This window comes from Tachypleus tridentatus, chromosome 9 (assembly GCF_004210375.1).
Source record: "Tachypleus tridentatus isolate NWPU-2018 chromosome 9, ASM421037v1, whole genome shotgun sequence".
Taxonomy (NCBI): domain Eukaryota; kingdom Metazoa; phylum Arthropoda; class Merostomata; order Xiphosura; family Limulidae; genus Tachypleus; species Tachypleus tridentatus.
In genome coordinates, this window is record NC_134833.1 from 104,898,513 (window position 1) to 104,919,162 (window position 20,650).

At 34.2% G+C, this 20,650-nt stretch overlaps 1 long non-coding RNA gene across 1 annotated transcript; it reads left to right on the top strand.

Annotated features, from left to right (window-relative positions):
* The first annotated feature begins 1,333 nt into the window (after positions 1-1,333).
* Positions 1,334-9,187, top strand: LOC143225956 (uncharacterized). Its single transcript, XR_013014213.1, has 3 exons — positions 1,334-1,686; positions 7,356-7,455; positions 8,060-9,187. It is a non-coding gene; the product is annotated as an uncharacterized LOC143225956 (long non-coding RNA).
* The last annotated feature ends 11,463 nt before the right edge of the window (positions 9,188-20,650 follow it).

A 20,650-nucleotide genomic window follows, 5' to 3' on the forward strand; every position in this document is an offset into this window, starting at 1 on the left:
GTTTCGCTTTGTACTTAATTCAAAACAACAACAGCAGATATATGCAACAGTTTGATATATATTTCATTAGCAGGTCCTTTTTAAACATTTTTCATATTATTTTTGTTTACATCCACCACTAGAACTAATTATGCGAGCAATGTTGAAAACGAATATGAAAAGCAAATATTACGGGAATCTCGCTTTTTATGCGTGAAAATAAACTGCACGATAGTACAACTACGTGCTTATAGTTTACAGTGTTACAGAATATTACCTAATCAATCAGAACGTATACACCAATGTAAAAACAATAAAATTACAGACTAATACAATGCTCACTGATGGTAGCTTTTGTCAGTCATGGATTTCACGACAACATGAAAAGTGTGTGTAACACAAAGTTTTGGTTGTGAAAAAATAATCCATGGAATAAATTGTGTTAAGATTCTATGTTATAGTAGTTGCTGTATGCAAGACACTGTTAATAATCGCACTCACTCAAAATAAAAGTTGTTCATTTCGACTACCAGGGCATAGTCACGTCTATTTTCTGCTTTAGAGATATCGTGGTTGCTGTCAAATTGACTATCTAAAATGTATCAATAATCAAGATGACTATCATTGTGTAGTTATGGATATGAAATTGACTATTAAGTAGTAATGATGATCCATGAATTGTCAGCTTGACTGACCCTTAGTCAGGTTGACTATATCCCAGCCAGAATTACCATGTCCTAGTCTGTTTGACCACTTCCCAGTCACCTTGACTACTTCATAGCAGAACTACTATGCCAATCTTAAGGACTACTTTGTGGTCAGGAAGACCAACACCATAGTCAGCATTAACTCATGCATTGACACCCTTGATGTTTCTTATAACATTAAGGTGAGTTTAAGCAAATGACTGTATACATGCATTTTGTTCCATAAATGCAACGATTGAAACGTGACCAAGGCTAAACTTTGCAAGAATTTATTTATTTACTTTTCTTTTTTTAGGGGGGATACATTTCTTTCACACAAAATAAATTCTACCTAAATAAATCTTATTTATCGAACACTACTATTTCTTCACTGTTTTATTTGACAATTGTGTTTTTATATTGTTGTGTGCGTATGTTGGAATATTCGAATATGAAATTCAGTAATTAACACATTTATTATTACAATCCACAACGATCTAAGTTACGACTAAAATAAGCTTTTCCCATGTGCTTAACACTCGCGCTGACACCACACGTCCGGGAAATGCATCCGATTCGTCTAGTGAGCCGCAGCGAAATTGAGTACAAATGGAAAGCAGCTACATTAGGCGCGAGCGAGACTATCTCCTTTCCAGAGGGGTCTACGAGGTCGAGTTTATCTAAAGACTGGAGTTTCTTGTGCAAAGAGGGCTGAAGGTGTTATTTGTGAAGAGAGGTTGATCATTCCTTAAGGTGGTCGAGGGGGATTTAGGGGCTCACCTACAACAATACATACACAGTGGGGGAGTGAAAACGGCACGGTCCACTCCTTAGCGGCAGCCGAAGGTAGGGATGACACTATAAACCCAAAGGGGGGGGGGGGAGAAATCACACACAGCAATATTTTGTCGCACTTCAGAGAATTACACATGACGTTTATAGAATTTATAATGACCGAAACTTGTACTGACATTGCACAATTGCAATGCAACCGCGCAAAGGACGGAAAGAAGAAATCCAGGTAAATATTTGTTTTGTTTGTTTGTTTTGTAATTTCGCACAAAGCTACTCGAGGGCTATCTGTGCTAGCCGTCCCTAATTTAGCAGTGTAAGACTAGAGGGAAGGCAGTTAGTCATCACCACCCACCGCCAACTCTTGGGCTACTCTTCTACCAACGAATAGAGGAATTGACCGTCACACTATAACGCCCCCACGACTAAGAGGGCGAGCATGTTTAGCGCGACTCGGGCGTAAACCCGCGACCCTCAGATTACGAGTCGCACGTCTCACGCGCTTGGCCATGCCAGGCCCCCAGGTAAATATTAATCGTTTATGTCTTATTTTCCTATACTATGTTTCAATAAAACAATATAAGAATACGAATGTTTAGCTTTCAAGATTAGCTGAAGTGAATCCATCCTTATTTTTTTGTACGACTAAAAATGTGTAAACAAGGATCATCATCTACCACTCGATTCCGACAAGGAACATAGGGCCGCAAGTACTTGCGGTTTCATGAACAGGTATTTAAGTGAGTAGGTTGCTAGCCCACTGCACCGAGCCGTCCCTAATTTAGAAGTGCAAGACTAGAGGGAAGGCAACTAGTCATCACCACCCACAGCCAACTATTGGGCTACTCTTCTACCAACGAATAGAGAAATTGACCGTCACACTATAACGCCCCCACGACTGAGAGGGCGAGCATGTTTAGCGCGACTCGGGCGCAAACCCGCGACCCTCAGATTACGAAGCGCACACCTTAACGCGCTAGGCCATGCCGGGCCGTGTAAACAAGAATAGTTGCCCGTTACATTGTGTAGGTCTGGACTACTGTAGTCTGGTAGTAGTAGATTAGGAATATTTATATTCAGGTAATGCTTTGAAGCAAGTATGAAATCGAAAATATTCCCCAGTCTTGACATCACAAATGCACATATTTGGTATCTTGAATGCATATCCTGTGGTAGAATCAAAAGCCCGCTATGATCCATGTTGCTGCTCTGTTAAATTTAGCGCCAACTATACCGCTGCTAAAAAGATTTGTTACCGCCACCGCTACACAGATGAAAGTTGTATACTCATTAAAAGGGACCTAGTCTGTTATTATTTTATAAATCTTTGATAATGAAAGATGACATACGATAATACGTAAATAATAAATCCTAATTTTTAATAAATCAGCAGGGCTACAAATCCTAAAGCGTACACACTTTATGCGACATGTGTATTATGGCGAGATCCACTGACACAGCCAACAACGGAGTTACAAATGGGGGCGGCAAGACAAATCATTTGAAAACAGCGAAAAAGTGAAGCATATATTGTGTTTAATATGTGTTTTTTTAATTTAATATTACAAATTATCTAAAAATTTCTTTAGATACAAAATGTATTTAAATATTTAAACTCTATACTTTGAAATCGAATGGTGCGAGATAGGAGTCAGCACCAGGCCGTACACTATGAATAGAAGGCCTGTGATCCTGCAAAATATTCCCCCAACACCTCTCCCTTCTTTGTTCCCAGGGAATATTTTTTTCAGACTGTGGGTCCCTTCCATATTCCATACCACATCCATACCGGTGAGAGAAATGTAGGATCCGGGGAATATTGCATCGAGTCATGAGCAACCGAGTTGTATATTTAAAAAAGCAAAAATTGTATACCCTTACGAAAATCGGGGGATACTATGGATCACGCATCAAATGCATATGCGTCTGCAGAGAGTTCCTTGTGCTCACTCTGCAGTCCACAATTCCTTTCGGATTTCTGTCCAATTTGGTGAATATGTTAGTTAGGTTGTGGTCTAGCCAATAAAAGGTTTTAGCTACCCCCGGGGGGAGTGGCAAGAATTTGAATTTTGAAGTACGTTTTTATTCGCTATATTAAGGACAAGTCCGAGGATACACCGTCGGTTTGCAGGTGACCGACATTTGCTAGTTGTTATTGTTGAAATTTATCATTAAATTTAGTAAAATAAATTATACATTTTACGTTCCAGAATGAAAACCAGTGACATTTGGATGCATGTTTTGCATGATATTTATTAACAGACACTGTGAGTTTGGTAAATTTTGGAGTCAAACATGGCAGAACAGTCAGACGTTTTCAATATTCTCTCTTGCATTAAATGTAATTATAAGGTTAGGCATTATAGCAAGCTTCTTTCACATTTTTCTTTGGTTCCTGAGCATGAGCCTGGATGTGTTGTCCCATGTGGGGTTAATGGATGTGAAAAACCATTCAAAAGCATCAGGTGTTTGAAAAGACATATAAATAAAAGCATAGATGGTTTGCTATTACCAGTATGCATGATAATGAAGCTGGTGGTGAATGTGCCGAGTACATCATGGAACAGAGGTATAAAAACTCTGACAGTGATGAAGCAGTTGATGGTAATAAGGAGATGGTTGTCACAGACAAGCGAAGAACCTTAACTAAAACAATTCTGCAGCTGCGTGAAAATGAAAAAAAAAAACTTACAAAACTACAAGTAATTTTTTAAATTTGTCCTGTTCTATTATGGCTGCTAAAGATGAACATTTATTCCAAACCATAAAAAGAACATTGATCAGTGAGGGGGTTCCTAGAAATAGTATAGTTACAGTGATGGAAGCTTGCAAGAAAGAAAGTCTTGACTTTCATTCCATGATTGAAAATTTCACTGATCACAACAATTTACAGTCTTACATTGAAGATAATTTGTCATTTGTAAAACCTGTTGAGTATGACCTGGGAATTGCTGGTGATGGGAAACATGACACAATGCAGTATGTTTCTTTATTAGATACTCTGAAGTGTTTGCTTAAACATGATGATATTTTTAGCCAGGTTGTTTATCCTCACCAGTCAGCTGATGATTGTCTTAGAGATGTCATTGATGGTGAACATTTCAAAAACCATCCATTCTGGCAAGAAACTTCCCTTGCCCTTCAAATTATTCTCTATTTTGATGAGTTTACAGCTGTGAACCAGGCTGGAATACGAGCTTCTGAATACAAGTATGCTGCTTTCTACTATCAGTTAGGCAATATTGAACCTGCTTTGAGATCTCAGCTTCATTGTATATTCTTAGCAATCTTGGTGAAAACCAAAATGTAAAAAAAAAAAACATGGGTTAAATACAGTGGTGATACCTTTGATTGAAGAACTATTTGTTCTTGAAAACATTGGTATTGACATTGTCAAACCAGAGGGAAATTCAAATTCAGAGGTGCACCTCTTGTTGTTGTTGCAGATAATTTGGAAAGCCATGCTATTGGAGGGTTTCTTGAATCATTTTCTGCTCTCAGATTATGTAAATTCTGCATGGTAACTCGGGATAAGTTAAGAAAGTTGACTGAAATTTCAAAATGTTCAGAGAAATATATTGCATCCTATAATTTCCAAGTTACAATGGTCGAAACTGAACCGACTTTGTCAAGTACATATGGGGTTAAAAACAGATTGCCCCTGAACGTTCTGCAGCAATTCCATGTGGCAAATGCTTTACCACCTGATATATTACATGACCTTTTTGAATCTGGCTTGGCTTCAGAAATTTTACATTCATTCATAGATCAGTATGTCTTGTCTGGATACTTCAGCCTTCAGTACCATGCAGGCAGAGTGAAGGAGTTCCAGTGCAAAGGAACTGATAAAATCAATAGGCCTGAACTTGTTATTTTGAGAGAGTCTATACACATTAAGCAAAAAGCTGTGCAAGTTTGATGTCTCTTAAGGTTATTTTCATTAATGGTTGGTGATTCAGTGCAAGAAGGCAACAACAAATGGGAAGTTCTGTTAGCTCTGCTGGATATGGTAGAATTGATAATGTGTTTGCTTAAAACAATAGCAATGAAACACCAGTATAAACTCTTTTACATTTGGAAAGCAATGGATTTCTTGGAATAGATGCCTTTGACCTGACTAATCCTGTCAGATTCTCTGTTAATTCACTCGGAGAAGAGCGAAACCTTGTCAGTGCATTTGTTGGGGAAGGCGATTTTGTCACTAAACCATCAGGTTGTATACAACTGCCTCACATACAACACAGGGACAATGGTTGTCAGTAGCTATGAATTCAACAGTCTTCAATTTTCTTCAGTGATCTGTTGCTTTGTTCTTTGGAGAAAAACCTTTTTTGTATTGTCAAAAATACCAAACTGTTGATTATCACAGGCATCTTCATGCTTACATTGTAGAGCCAATGAGAAGCTATGAACTCCTGAGCATTCCAGATATTTATGATCATTACCCATTGCCTTGTTATGTGAACAAAGGTGAAAATATAATCATCCTACATCACTACATTCGTGGCCACTGAATGATGACAAATTTTAAACAGAACTCGGTAATCAGTGGTAACTTTTAACCTATTTTATGTAACTTGGTGTGTACCTTTCAGTGATAGATTTCATCAAACCTTTCAAACAGAGAGAACTTGTGTCATATTAATATGTATCATGCATATTTGCACCAAAATCACCACTATCATCACCATCTATTGAAGTCAGACTACTTATATTTGCTTTCACCTTTTAAGGGCTACTATTTGTTAGGGAAAAATCTAAATTACTTATTTAGCTGATTTATACCAGTCCTGCTGATGTTAAATTTATGGAAATTTAATACATCTTTTTGGTGTTTTGTAGTTGTTCTTCAATAACAACTTTTCTGCATGTGTATACATATAAATCATTTTTGATCAGTACCATACTTTTAGATTCAAGAGAGGTGGCTTTATCCTATCACATTACCTACAATAAAAAAAAAATTGTGGTGTCAGTGGATGATCTGGGATTGTTGCCCAGTAAGAATTCTGACAACTTAACTCTGGATGTAGATGCTACCAACTTGTCAGCTCAAGTGTACATGGAAGACTGGCAGGACTGGGTGGATATTCAATGATCTGACATTCCAAAACCACGAGCAAAATTGCGCGTTTCTCTGGTTTCTAATGATGGGACCTCTGACGGAAAGGTAGCTGTTGTGGTAAGTCGTTTGTAAGAATGCACAACCCATTTAAATTTGAGTGATTATAATCATTTATGTAGTCATTGGAAATCACTCTGCGGAAACTTTATTCCGAAGAAAAGAAGAAAAAATGTTCAATATACATTATTCAACATAGCACAATTACTTTTGTTAATTTTTATTACAAATTTAGGCCCGTTAAAAATGTATTTTTGACCAGAATCCACCGAACCTTGAAGTGCCTTCAAGCAAGCAGAGTGCATCTTCACCCGGTCCCAGTACTGAAAACATTCATTCCATATCATCATGGTAGGATATGTCCTAATGTATGTCAAACAGTTCTTTCAATCTGTTGGAGAAATAGTTTCATCTTTCACTTGAGACAAATGGGCCTTAGTTAGTATTTCATTGCAATCAGTCAACCCCAATTTGTAAGTAATTTGAATTATTTGATATTTTCTTTGGTGAGCATCTTAGCATTCAAGCCTTGGCCAGTACCCTTTAAGCTGGAAAATTTGTCAAGTCTGCTTAGATCTACTGCTTTGCTGTTGTCGCAAGGAAAACTTGTTGAGAAAGAAGTCGCTTCCATTCACTGGACGCAGTCTATACTGAGGTTTTCAATTATACCTTGTAAGTGCTGTGCAGTGAATACCATGTATACCATTTCTGATTAGAAGCGTGTTTTCAGATGTCTTCATCTGTACTTGATAGCCTGCCCAACCTCTATTTTCCAGATATCCCACATCAAAGCAGTATGACCAAGTAGTGGATGAAGTATTTAAGCGCTACCCTCAGCTGTCAGATGCCCCAACTCTAACACCTTAAGGTGTTCGTGTAAGTACTATCCACATGTGCATTATGTTATGTTTTTTGTGAAATATATTTGCATCACAAATATATTATTTCATCAATACATTTGACTTTATGAGCCCAATAAACTTCGTCCTAAAATGCATAACAGGAATGACCATATCACCATTTGTAAGGGTGTAGATGTATTCTGCAAGAAATGTGTTCATTAGTTACAAAATAAATTAAATGGCATTTTTTGTGTTGCATAATATTAGTGAAAAAACAAGTGAAAATTTTGTGGTAAGTTATATTTTTAAACATACACGCAAGTACATATATCTACCAAGGAGGGGCTGTGGAATATACTATTTTGATACATTGAAATATTTGTTTTGTTTGTATACGATGTAACATCACTCAACTAATGAAACTCAACTACTTTGACGCTAAAGAAAATACATTGTCAAGATGAACTCGTACAACTGATTTATTAACCAGTATGTGTATAACTCTCAGTTTCTCAGATTAAACCTGAAAAATGTTAAAAGTGGTTTAAAAGAAATACTGTTTGAAATAATTGTAGTTATACCAGGAAAGTTTTGTTATTCATTCTCAATAGAACAAATTCTGTCAATTCTAATTGCAGGAGCTGTGGAGGATGAGGCTTCGTCAGAAATTACAGAATAATAGAAAGCAGAAGGATTCATCATTCCCTATAGTCCAAGAAAGAAAGAAAAAGACGAAAACTGCAACCGATGAAACCCCATCTCCAAACCACATCTCAGAACGGAAGCTAAATGGATTAAATCAATTCTTATGTGAAAAGCCAGTTGGGGAGGATGAAACTTCCACCGAAAATCACAAGGAATGGATGAAAACTCGTCTGCATTGCAGAAAAAGAGTGATCTTTGTAAAGTAGACTTTGGACGAAACTCTGCATGATAGTATAAAACTGGCCATTGACAACACTCCTGTCAGTTAACTTATAGAGCATTATCCTTTTCTTGTGGCATCACAAGCACAGCTATTGAATGAATTTAAGCGGCTAGGAAATGATGCAGAAAAAGGAGTGTCCAACTTTCTCAATATAAGGACTCAGTATATTCTCACCTGCAGGACAGAAATGTATCAATAGAAAATAATCCATTGCTAGCATTTCTTATGAAACAGTCCTCACACATGCCTGATGTTACATCTAGTATTGCCATTCTTGGTATTGATTTTCTTTGGTTATCAAAGAAATAACCAAATAACATTGGTTATATTTCTCAGTTTAGTGATCAGGAATTCAAACTATGTGTTGATGGCTTTGATATTTGTGCCACTTAAGATTTTGTGGAAGCATTCACTATGTATGTAGGAAGATTTTATATCTTCAAAATTGCATTTCCAACAAAACTCAAGAAAACTTTTAACTTTATTGAAAAAGTTGCTCTGAAGCTCTATGATGAGTCAAGAAAAATTAGCAAATCTGAAAAAGATGTAGACATATGTGTTCTTCAGTTGCTTGATCTCTTGAATGTCAAAAAACATAGCAGCGGGAAATCTGTCAAAACGTCCAAAGGTAAAGGAAGAGGAAAGTGTTCAAAGCCATAAAGTTATGTTAGATCTGGTAATAGTAACTTCTCATGCGGATTTGATCCAGGGTGAATTTTCAAAACCCAAGTGTAAAGTTCAATTTTTTATTTTCAAATTGTTGCTGTATTTTTAATTTTATTTTGGTACATGTATATTAATGTACACTTGTGTTCAGTTTGGAATAAAAATGGTGCTGTTAAAATGCATTTGATATTTTTCAGGATGATGGCAGGTTACTGGGACGTAGGTTGAATCATCAGATGGCAGCAGGGTTGACTGCTCAGTGATGGTTCTGCTGACCACAACTGACTGACGATTGTCTCTTTGCCTAACATTGCAGAGGTGGTTCTGACCGGGTCAAAATGACTTATTTTTCATGGTCGTTGGATAGTCATAATGACAACAGTCCATTGTTAATGGATGGTCATAATGAAAACCGCTCCCTGGGCAAAGAGGGTCACACTGATTATGTCATGACTACTCTATAGGAGTTTGCAGGTAACCAATGAGACTATTGTCAGGTAGTCAGCGTTGATCAGAATGACTTCCTAACGAAAGTCATAACAACTATCATAGAGCAGTGAAATTTATTACCTGCAAAGTATCCCTGCCATCATCACCTGACTATTTTCAGACTACACAATAGTAAAAATGACTAATATTTAATAGTCATCGATTTTAGCGACTACTTGGAGAGTCTTTTTTGGCACCGCTTGACTACCTGATTTACTATTCAAAAGTCGTCGCCATGACTAGTTCTTATTTTGAGTAATAAATTAGGGACGGCTAGCGCAGATATTCCTCGGGTAACTTTGCGTGAAATTCAAAAACAAACAAACAGAACTTTCTTAAATCAAATTTATTTTAATATAAAACAATCATAAAATTTATAATAACGGGGACATATTTAACTGAAACAAACATCGATATTGAAATAGTTGTGTATTAGTAAATCCGTCACACTATGTATAAAACAATTTTTTCTATTGTTTTTATTTTTTAATATCATCGATGATTGGGCTATAATTTTCCTAAATCGTATAACTTTCATCCAATTTCATAGTAACAAAGCTAAAGAAAAAAAGTTTTTGACTAAAACTACATAAGGGCTTTCGGTGTATTATCACTTCTAATTCTAAACTAATGATTGGTTAGTAGGAAAGCACCTAGTCAACAGCAATCCCCAATAACTCATGGTCTATTCTTGTTTGATGGAACAGTAGGATTTGGCTATTACTATTTTTCTACGCCAATGGCAAAGTACAGATTTTTTTTTCAACAATACACCACAACTCAAGAACTGTTGATTTAGTCAATGTTTAGGTACACAAACCACTACGAAAATTCCAGTTGAAAGAACAAAGAAACTATAAAAGAAATAAACAGAGAAGTCATTTCCAATTTTCTTTATATTATAATGTGCCCTACAAATAGTTTTTCTATTATTGAATTCAATAATTTATCGAACTTATATGACACTGATGTTTTGATTGTAATATATTTTCAAGACTACAAGTTGCCACAAACGTTGATTCATTTCGGTTGTTTTTACATATGGCCGTCATTACAATGATGTAAACACATTTATAACGACGATGTATCAAGTACCTTGCTGCTCTTGCAACTATGTCCTTCATTGTTCATTCTACTTAATCTAGCAATGATTACAATACAATCTAATGCTATAATTTCTATTATAATAAGTTTATCTGAAGAATAGCAACGTAAATATCAGACTACACACTTTGTAAAATGTCTCATAGTCCCTCTGTTGTTAATTTCTATGACCAGGTTTTAGGAAACAAAAACACAAAGGTTTACAGAAGCTGCCCTGGAGACTTGAAAGGCTTAATAGTGTAACTGTGATTGTAGTTCCATTGGTTATCTTTCTCATTAAAACGGTCGTTGATTTCAAGATTTCTCTGATTTTTAACATTTAGGTTATGAGCCTTTATCAGTTTTAAATTATAGTTTATTAATTTGTTAATGGTTCTGGGAAGTGTGTCCATCTTCATCACAATGACCTTTCAGCTTCAATATAGTCTTAATTTTGTATATGGGCACATTGGTTTGGGGTGTTATTTTGGAAACCCATGTTATGTTAAATGTTTCGGTTTTTTCCTTTTATGAAAGTGTAATTTTTCAAAGTGTGTATTGCTTTATTCTTCGTTTCGTAATATTGCTATATGAGCATTCATCCTTCTTCGAAAAACGCTTTGAGATGGTTCTCCAGCTGTAAGTATATTCATAGCGCTGTTACTTCTCGAATGGCTGGGAGCTCGCTGTGAGCCAAATAAATATGTATATATGTGTGTATATATATTAGCGTCAGCAAATACAGGTCCCTCTTACAAAGTGTATTTTATCCTCTGTATAGTACATATCAGAGGTTAACAATGAACCAAGTCCCGGCAAAGGTTGACTTACATTTACAATTATAATATATATTTAAGGTACTGAAACAAATCCTATAATAATTGCATTTCTTGGGCTATTTTTACTTACTTTCGATTCTATTATTAACTTTTGAAAATTGATACTAAACTAATTCCGTGTAGGTCAATAGTTTCAGTACATTATATTTATTTATTGCAAGTTTTCAAGCTCTTTAAGGGGTCTATTTACAGGCGAAGGAACTTTTAATTTAAAATGCAGGTACGAAAAGAAAAACAGCAATTATTGTAAGATATTGCATAGCATACAACAATAAGTTATTGTTAAAATAACTACTTATTTCAATGAACACTTATAACAGAATAAAGTCTTGAAATCCAAAAATGAAAAATACATTACGAGATTACAAATAACACTAAGAATTGTCCTTATTAACGTTGACTTGTTTTTACAGCCTTTTACAAAAACTGAACGTGAATTGTTGTTAAGTGTAAATCAACATAATACACTAATTGTTGTTGTGCTCATTACGGGTATGGAAACCCGACTTTTAGCGTTATATTTCGATATTTGCAATGGGCTGAATACAAACATTCCATTGTTTAGCTTTGTATTTAACAACAACAAAACAAATAAATTTTCAATTTTACTTTTTGCGAATAAAAAACAAATATTGTAATATCATAACATTTAAGATATTATGGCAAACATATAAATTAACGAGCATAAGACCAAGAATAACAATCCACCATTGAAAACGTTAATATGTACTTATAAAGTGATTTACAAAGTAAAGGTAAACTGATATGAAACATCAACTGATTGAATTATTTGACAGTTTGAGTACACACTTCATGTTAATAGGGCTGTTTAGCAACCTTCAGTTAATTATTAAAATAAATCAGCAAGTAAGTATTCATAAACATTCAGTTGGGTGCATAACAGTTTGAAGACGGTTGTTTTTGCCAGTGTATAAACTATACTTTTCACTCTTAAAATAATTTCTGACTCTACTCCCCATCTTACACACAGCTTCAAAAAAAAAGTGTAACAAGAACTCTCTGGTTAAAAGTATGTTTAACTAAAACTATGCTGTTCCTATTACTTTTATTTGCTTTTTTTTCAGTAAGTGCGTTTACATCGTAGCACCTACAGCTTTTCAATAACATATTTATAATTGTATTATTTGTCTTGATTATTCATAACTAGAAATTATTTATCTTGCATGCAAGTCACAGTTCATCAAAACTATTCATTAATGAATGGTCACCTTTCTAACATGTGTTAATTTTTCGAACTTATTTTCAGTAATTCATTTTATATAATTTGTTTATGAATGAGTTTTTTTTAACGTAATTAACGTAACATGGCACTTTCATACTTTATTCTATAACCTCTGTTCATGTGATATGTCAGCTCATTGTTTGTGCTTACGTCCGATAGCATTAAGCCTCCGAAAGAGCATTAACTTTTAGATATTTTAATGTTTGGAATTTCGACATCATTAATCCTCTGGTTTCTTAAAATTACAAGTGCACGTGTATTCGTTCTCATATTCACATCGTTATTTGTGTTCTAAAAATGTACCTTATTACTGTATAGAGTCACCAGACTGCCCAATTTTGCAGGGATAGTTTCATTTCTTTGTTTTTCTCTGTAGTTTATTCCAGTGCCCCTACAAAAGTTCTCGGAACATCCCGATTTTATGAGAACGGTATCCAATTGACAGTCACATTGAATCACGAATGTGATTGGTCTGCTTGACTTGCACGTTATTGTAACACGTACTCTCCTGCCACCAAACTCTCGTAAGTTCCGTCTCCACGTGGTATGAAAGTCAGGTCTGTTTGTGTTGACTGTTTTTGGAATTTCGCACAGAGCTACTCGAGGGCTATCTGTGCTAGCCGTCCCTAATTTAGCAGTGTAAGACTAGAGGGAAGGCAGCTAGTCATCACCACCCACCGCCAACTCTTGGGCTACTCTTTTACCAACGAATAGTGGGATTGACCGTAACATTATAACGCCCCCACGGCTGGGAGGGCGAGCATGTTTTGGCACGACTCGGGCGCGAATCCGCGACCCTCAAATAACGAAGCGCACGCCTTAACGCGCTAGGCCATGCCAGGCCCTTGTGTAGACAGTTAAGACAGTGTTTATCGTCGAAACTGTAGTTATTCTGAATTTTAAGTGTATTTAATAAAAAACACAAAAAAAACTTGTAAGTTCGATGCATTGTTTACACAAATATTTCTAAAAGGTATCAAACTATTGCTTAAACGTTAAAGTAATTTGTTTGAAAATTGTTACGTATTCTTAAGTAAATCCAGCTGTGAAGTGGCCTATTTCAAGACGAAATGGATAGAGATAATAATTAAAGATTTCTTTACTGTATAATTTTATAATTTTTGCTCATTTGCTTTGTGTCTATAACAAAACAACAGTAGTTGAAATTATTTCAAAAAACAATACCGATATTTATATCGTTCGAACTATTGTAGAACTATTCAAAAATAAATTAAACTTAAATAACTTCAAATTTTTAAAACAATTTTAAAATTATGTGCAGGCGTAAGTTGTCTCGATTTGTCGGTTTGAAAATTAAGTTGTTAGATTATTATGTTAATAGTGTTATAGTCCCCTCTGGTACAGCAGTAAGTCTTCGGAATTACAACGCTAAAACCAAGAGTTCTATTCCCCTGAGTGAACTCAGAAGATAGCCGAATGTGGCTTTGCTATAAGAAAATACACACACACATATTCACAAAATATCATTATATCTTTTTAAAGCATATTAGTATGCATGAATTTCTTATATAAGCATTGTTATTTCTCAGTTTAGTGTATTATTAATACTTTCACAAATGTTGCATGTTTTATGCAATACATTTAGAACAGCATAACGTAAGATATTTGTGGCACATAGTCTACTGATGTTACAGAGTTAGGCCTAACACAGTTAATGTGATTGCATCAAGGTTAATTTAAATTTTGATATTACAAATTAATTTTACAGTTCAATAATGTTTGTTATATACAAGATGGGAAGGACTTGGCGTTAATATGAAGAACATAAGAAAAAACGTCTGAAATGAGCCTTTAACATTTCATATCATAATACTGAATGTGCACAATTAACATTGTTTTACCATGTAAACTAATGTTACACAATATTTTATACCTAAACCACCCCACTATTTTTTATTCGTATATTAGGTTTACACATGTATTAATCTTTATGCTAGTAGCATATTTTATTCTATATCTAAACTGAGTCATTAACACTACGTCTCACGTTTGTTACAACTCTTCAAATGTTAATGTCAACATTACCCTTTACGCTAACACTAAATCTTATATATAAACCATGCTACTATCATTTAGGTCCTATGTTCTGTTACGACTCCAAAGTGATCCGTTAACACTATATCTAAACAAAGTTACAAATGTTTTAGCCTTATTATTTCTAACGATAACATTACCTTTACATATACCACAAAGTATACAGCTATAGTTACTTATTAATTGCAACTTCTAAACGGCACTGATACATCGCTAACTTTACTTCACTCAATTAGTGACAAGTTTAGTAATAACTCGATAGAAACATATTTTATATATAAGTGTAAAAAGCTATATATGTCTCTACATGGATATATATTTATGTAATATACATACATAAAGTTTAATGTTCTGAAGGAACTAAAATAAACACTTTTTAGTTATTAACTTATATACATTCATGTACTATTATTAATTAAAACATGCACAAATATATATCACGTGTGCAATATTAATTGGCTTCACTTTAGCAGGATGTGATGGTCCTTAAAAGGACCAATGATAATATTAAACGCTGCAGCAACGTTTACTTCTTCTCCTTCTTGGCTGCAGGTTTCTTTGCTGGCTTCGCTTTTTTTGGAACTTTCGGTTTTGGAGGTTTTGCAGTAGACTTTTTAGCTGGTGATTTTGCAGCTTTTGACTTTGCAGTTTTTTTCGCAACTCTTTCAGTAGTCTTCTGCATCTTTGGGGCAGCTGGTTTGGTGGGCTTAGCTAGCGTTTTTTCTTGGGAGGTTTGGATACGGGTTGTTCTTTTATTTTCATACCGGCTGTACTAACCTTAAAAGATCCAATTGCGCCTTTTCCCTTAGTCTGGGTTAGGTTGCCATTTGTTACTCCAGTTTGCAGGAATTTCTTCATGAAAGGATTTTCTACATCTGATTTGTAGTGTGAAGCGATGTATTTTCTAATAACCTGTAGCGACGACCCACCACGTTCTTTCAAGGACAAGAAGATAAAAATAAAACGAGGTAAGAGTACTTAAAAAATATGTAACAATATTTACTTTGTAACAAGGCTTTAAGAAGCATTTATATACACTTTTAATATTATGCATTCAATATATCTAATAAATTATTTGATATTAAAATAACATATATAGAAAGATTATAAGAAGTAGGCTTACATATCTGATCACATATATCTCTCAAACCGAGACACGTACGACACTTCAAGTACACGTGTTCAGGATTTCATATGTATATATATTGTCTCAAGACACCCGAAACAGGACCTCGCTGACTGTATCCTGAAAACTCACATTCGTTACTGTATCTTTCGAACATAATGTTGTTTTTATCCCATAATTGTAATATTTCAGTATAAACTTGATACCAAGTTTCAAAGTTCCTCCTTTTACAAGAACAGTTGTTCAATTCGTCTTTGTAGGACTATTTTGTTGATATTGTATAAAGTTAAACCATGGGTATTTTCCTTCGCGGCAAACTGCTGCTTTTCTACAAGCATATTTCCTTAAAATATATTTCACAAGTATATATATATATATTTCTAGTATAAAAGCTTGCTATCCTAATGTAACCATTTAGGTCAACTTTGTTTTCATTGTAAAAGTTTACTCCTTCAATGTATTATTCTAGGTCAACTTTGTTTTTATTGTAAAAGTTTACACATTCAATAAATTATTCCTCGTCAACATCGTCATTATTGTACAGTTTTACACATTTGTTATATACTTTCATAATAGTTTAGTTTTTATTTTAAACGTTTCTTTTTTTAATGGCACTCTTAACGTCACCTTACTTTTACTGCAAAATTCTAAACACTCAGGTTATTACTACATGCGACACTCATTTTAATAGTATTTGAATACATACGCTCATTTAAATTATTTTCTCTTTTTTTGTAAATATATACAGGATGTCCAAAAATGAATATACCAAAAATAATGTTGAATATCTTAATGTTTTTTGTGAGATAACAACAAAAGTTGAATATAAATACAAGTAGTAGGCTTGTAAGTTTTGTTTTGTTGTATTAATGCTTGTTTTGACCTTGTTTCTGTAACGAACAAACTGTTACTGGAAATTCATATCTACACATGCTACAAGAGTTCTTTTTCCCACAACTCCGAGATACTCTTGACTTGTTACATTGAACTGTCTATCAACAGGATGGAACACCAGCCCACTTTACTCGAATTGGTGAAGTGTTAAAAAAAAAAACGTTTCTACAGTTTTATTAGAAGGAAGCTGAAAGGAAGCACATATATATTAAATTGTTTGAACCCTTAACCTACAGATTGTAAGTGGAAAGCTCGTACCATTAGGCCACGTCAGGTCTTATAGTATAGCTAAGCAATGCAGTGATTCTTTACATATATAATTTATTTGTTTTTTTAACATTATGACCTATCATAATTCTTATTTAATAAGCTTTGTAACCCTCATCTCGCCCCTAATCTAGTATAATCTCTAAACGTAATATGCAATAAAGTCAAACTATAAATTACACGAGCTGACTCATTTTTATAATTTAAAGTACAGGGGTTCAATATTATATTTTTAATATGTTTAAGAGTACAACGATCAGCATAGCCCATTGGTTCACATAAAATATTAAAGCATTAGAAATGCAAATTTCGTGCAGTAATAGAGCAATTAACAATTATCATAACACTGGTATTGATAAGTGTGTACTTGAAAGTCCAGAAGTTAAATAACAAGTTATTTTTCGACAGGAAATTCTGATGAGACACACTGTTTGGTAAGAAAATCTGATAGCTGATGCATTGTATTGAGTAAACTGTCTTCTCTAGAATGATCTCACCCTGAGTGGAAATATTGTTTAGAAATTACTTGTATTTTTGAGGTAAGACAACGCTTTGAAATTATATTGATCATGTAGTGTGACAAATAGCATCAAGTGTCTCTTGTTCCATAGTGTATGTAGCAGGATCAACACCACATATCTCACAGGTAAATTGAAAACACATCAAGAACAAATTGTTTGTGTGGATATGAGGTGATATTAAGAATGTAATGTTCAAGTGGTGAACGAAGCTGCTATTAGAGTATATTTTATGTGTTGTATAATAAATCGTTTGATGAGCCACAGACAATATTCTGTAAAAGAACGTAAGAAATTTGCACTACTCGTTTGTTTGTAATTTTGCACAAAGCTACACTATTTGTAATGGAAACCGTTATTACAGAACTGATACTTAACATTGTTGACATGTTTTACTACACAAAAAGATATAATGGGGTGCTGGTTTGCGGCGTTTTATGATTCCTTTAACCAGTCCTTTGTTCTCGCCACATAATTTTGAAACTACAGTATCTATACATTTAATGTTAACATCATTTAATTATTCTAAACTCATTTACCACCTACTTATTATTATATTAGTTGTATTCATAGTTTAATTGACAATTAGCTTCAGTGCCTTAGCGGTAAATCTCAAGGGTTATGATGCTACAAACTGGGTTTCGATACCCATGGTAGACACAAAATGAAGAGCTTTAGGCTTAACTACAAACAAACGAAAATCTAATAAGTGAGAAAAAAGAAATGGAAATTTCAATCTGAAGGGCATCTAACGATACTTTATCTGTCCGTTAACTAAACGTCCAGGTCAGAGTTTCTTAGGGTTCAGGCATGGCAGTCCTTGATTTCGAAAATAAAGTTATTTAAGCCAACTAATTGGAATGACTGTAATTTTAAAACACAGCCACAGCTGAAAGTGAAAATCTTTAGTGACATGTGTCTCGAATCTTTGACTTCCTTTATTCTTAGCCGAGCGAGTTAACTACTAGCCCACAGGGTTTTATTCTGTGCAGCTAATGTTTTTATAAAATTATTTCATAAGTTTATTCTAATTTCTGATTGGTTTTTATTCAATGAGAAATTAGTATATGGTGTACCTTACGTTCGCACAAACGTATATCATGCACTCCTTACCCTTATTTAAAGTTGATTAATTTTTTTGTGGAGTCCTGGTTATTGCTTGTTAAATTAAAGTTCACGTTTCAAACGGAAAAAAATTCGACCTGTTCAAGGGATTTTAACTTGCAAAAACTTTTACATATGTAAAACTGCTTGAATCCAACTTTTTTCCAAGCTACATCGAGAAAATAGAAGGTCACTGTAATGGGCTTTTGACCTTTAAAGACATAAAGGAAAGATATTTTTAGATAGCTCCTGGTGATTTTCAAGACTTATGGCTATAGTGTTGTAGTTTGGCTTTCTGTATTTCATTTGATATACAGTTTTGACTTGTTTCATGATTTAGAAAACTGAATTATTTTTAGTATATTATAAATTAGCAAAGATTGATTTCGAAAAGCTAGATTGTGGGTCATATTCGGTGAGACGAACACAAGTTTACCTTGTAAGGCAGCTTAAGTTAAAACTAAAGTTGCAAAATACATAGTAATAATATTATTTTACATCGGAAACAGTTACCGATAAAACGCACAACATTACATAGTTAAAAAAACCTATTGAAGTTGAAAAACAAATCACTAATTTTTTTTCGTATAGCACAGCCCTAGTCAGTCGAATCTAGGCTGTAGACAATAAGTTATCTGATTGTAATTGCTGATGTAAAAAAATACTTCCTGGAAATCGGCTTATAGAGTGTAGATTGTTTTACTTCCTTGAAACGTAGGCTCAGGTTATAGAATACGATATTAGAAACAACCTTATAATTGATGTCCGACCTCTTTTGTGACAAAAAAGTCGAAACTGTTTATAAGTAATTCTGCATAAACATTATAATGTGATTTTTATGTGTCACTGTCACAGAAGAAACAAGTGAGTTAATCATATTATACTAATAATAATAATTTTATCAGCTGTTATTACTGTATTCATGTATTTTTTACACTTGATTTTTGAAGTGATAAAAATAGACACCGATGTTTCTGACCATTTTGAAGTTTCCACTCGCATGATGTTAGGAAGTAAGTGATTCTTTTGTCAGGTTTTGTTTTACTGTTCTCTTCATAAAAGTTTAATTGAAAAGTGTAATTATTATTAACATTTTAAATAAACCGAGCTCACTTTCCTTAACTGAATGAACTCCTTGAAACAAACAGAGTATCTTCATGTTATTAATTTAAAATATTCGAAACAATGAAATTACTAAAAATATCAACTTTGGTCACTGTTTTTCTGATGTTCTCAGTATTTATCATCAAAATATATATTTAAATGTCAATTTATCATCTAAAAATGGCATCTGTAGTCCCCATTTGTTAAAGTTTTAGGAAATGAACGATTATAGGAATAAGGCTACCGAAAATGACCAGTTCTTAAACTTCTCTAATTTCATCATCTAGAAAGTTATTGGTGTAGCCTGATCTAGGAATTCAAGTAGTTCTATGAAATGCCGATGTAGTTTGGTCTATGGATCTAAGTACGTCTATGAATGCCGATATAGTCAGGTCTACTGATTGAAGTACTTCTATGAAACGCTGATGCGGTACAAAATAGCCAAAAAGTAGTAGTTTGCAGGTAACGCCCATCATTTGTGACTGAAACCCAATAACACTGCCAGACACTGAAGTAGGTGTGGTAACAACTAAATCAACTGAAAGCCAAACTGTTGTTTGAAAAGTGTGTCTAATACCACAGATTGTTAGCAGAAGAGGATCGAGGGTTAAATTTATAGTGCCCACGAAAACAACTGGTTGTGAGATACCTCTAAACCAAGAAATAGAAAAATGTTTAGGATTTTCTGTGGTAAATGGACACCTGGTTGTTTTCTACACCAACATAAGAGTGTAAGTAACCTTCCAAGACGTATAAATGAATATCTAGCTTGAATCAACTTAAGAATTTCTACTGTTTTACTTAGGTATACAGATCACAATGCCAAACAAACTGGTGATTAAAAATCATTTCAAAATCTATCCAACTAGTATCACCTTACTTGTTTTATTCAGCATTTTTTGTATACTTCTTA